Below are 2,580 nucleotides of genomic sequence, written 5' to 3'. Positions count from 1 at the left end.
GATCTCCTTGCTACGTTTCTGGACTTGGGAACATTTCAGTTGCGCTGCTGTCTATGCAGGGTCAGACAGCTCTCAGATTCCATCAAAAATATCTTAATTTGTGTTCTGAAGATGAACGAAGGTCTTACGAGTTTGAAACGACATGAGGGTGAGTAATTAATGACTGTATTTTTATTTTTGGGTGAACTAACCCTTTAAACAGGCTGAACTCCCGTCAAGCCATTTGTGACAAAAATTGTTTGCATGCCATTTTTTATTATTACGTAAACTGCAGACTGTTTATCAAGTTGATCTTCGGCCAAAACCGCCATACAATCAGACAACACCAAAGCCTGTCATTTTCATCTTAACAAAAGATGTTCCTAAAGAAAATAATAGAGAACTTCCTTACATTTTTTAAGAAGTGCACTTAGAAGTTTTAGAATTTATTTTTAAAGGATTTTTATGAATCTGGCCCCCTGATGGTAAAATACACACAGAAGTAAATTGTCATAAGGCACATAAAACCAAGCTGATCTGTATGTTTTCCAGTAGCACAAGCAACTTACATCCACAAATGCCAGATTTAAACCATGAAATATTGCCGTTCTCGTTAAGTTAAAGGCAAACTAACTTGCTGAAGGCTTGGAGAGTGTAAATTCTGACCTTGTGCTACACTTATACTTTTCAAACTATGAAATAAAATGCATAAAGGACATAAGATATGAATTAACATCATGCATCTTTTTGTGTTTCAAAACTGCAATCACACATCCAGGTTTCATTCAGATCTATAACTGAAATGCCAGAAATCATGAGTGCCCTCTTTCATCACTTTGGTCTGTGAATGCTTTGATTCACAGATTCATAGAGAGAGCACTGTTCTGGAAACATATTGCATTATGAAATCAAGAGTCAGCCAATAACACAATCAAAAAACAACCTTGTCTAGACAGGAATGAGCATTCTGCAGTGGCTGTTTTCATGTCCTGTGGTCAGTACGGAAGCGCCTGAGTCTTGAGAGAGTCTTCCTCAAATAGAGGTATGTCCAAGATCCACCTGTCACTTCCTCTTTGACCCTTTGCCCACAACACGGTAATGACCTCTAACCTCTTGACATTTGTGTAAGTCACCATTTGCCCAGACCTAAATGGCACTGCTTTTATTAGAAATAGCCAATTTGAACTGAACAAACAGCACCACAAAAACAAAATATAACAGAAAGTGAGAAAACAGATGAGAAAGTGTACATGGAATAATATAAATAAACAGGCTGCAGCACACATTCAACTGCAACATATTCAAGACATGTTTTAATCAATATATTGAAAAACTGGATCAATACAACAAATTAGAAGTTGATTGATATTGGATTTTGCTGATATGATAATGATTTATCATGAAGAAACAATGAAGAAAGAATTTATGTATGATTTAATGCCATATCAGCACCAATAGCTATATTCATGGTGAAATAAACAGTATTATGATTACAATATCATTTCAATACATTGTTTACAATAGTTAAACAAACACAGCCAACATACCAAAATATACATATATACATAAAATAATAATAACAGTAAAAATAACAACAACAAAAAAATAATAAACAATATTCCAGGTGGAACCTTTTTAAAAAATGTACATTAATATATTTTCTGAATAAAAACGTTGTCTAATATCATTTAAAAATGGAAATTCTATTAAAGTATGTTTTACACTCAAGAAACCCTTGCATACATTAAAATTAGCTTATGAATGAGTGAGCCTTGAATGACCAGTTCGACATCTTGTATACAACCTGGTCATATCTATTTTCAAAATAATAACAATACTTAACTCCATGATTTAGTACTGGGTTCACCTAATAAAGTTTGTGTTTAAAGAAAGGAAATAGAGAAAGGAATAAAAAAAGATTGCACCAATACTAATAGTCTATATACTGTAAATATGTTCTTAGTCTTTCCTTCCTTTGACAAGAAGCTACAAGAGTTTACACTGAATTAAAATCCAAATTTATCATGTAACCAAAATAGATTTTATGCATAATGTGGGACTTAATTATAAACAAGTCTGAATACATTAGGACTTTTAAATGCCTCTGCTTTATCACGCCCAGCTGCTCATTCAAAAAGATGCAATTTTACAGCCATTCACAGCACATTACAATAAAAAAAATCCCTAAATTAAACATTGTGACAATTTATCAATAGTGGATCAGAGCAATGGCTTGGCATAATTACGAAAGAAGACTTGTGAACTTTTTATGGATTATCAAAAAATGTGGCAGAGACTCGGTTCTGAGTATCGGTTGTTGACTGGATGTTTTTCATTCACATTAAAATAATTTCTATTAGAACTGCAGATTTTCTCTCTGCACATCTAACAGTGTCAACTCATTCACTCCCAAAAAGAACCGCTCACTGAGGCTAGTATTTCTGACCCACATGTAAACTGGCCAAACATGTATAAGACTGGCATGAACTTACAGTCACAAAACCAACTGTAAAGAGTTCAGGTATGATGCACACCTTTTAGATCTCAGCAGGGCGCCTGGCGTTTTCAGCTGGTTAAAAAAGCTTTGTAGAACACACAGAC

The sequence above is a fragment of the Sinocyclocheilus anshuiensis genome, unplaced genomic scaffold (assembly GCF_001515605.1).
Source record: "Sinocyclocheilus anshuiensis isolate Anshui unplaced genomic scaffold, SAMN03320099.WGS_v1.1 scaffold957, whole genome shotgun sequence".
Lineage (NCBI taxonomy): Eukaryota > Metazoa > Chordata > Actinopteri > Cypriniformes > Cyprinidae > Sinocyclocheilus > Sinocyclocheilus anshuiensis.
The sequence above is the reverse complement of the archived record's forward strand: the minus strand, read 5'-3'. Positions refer to the sequence as shown.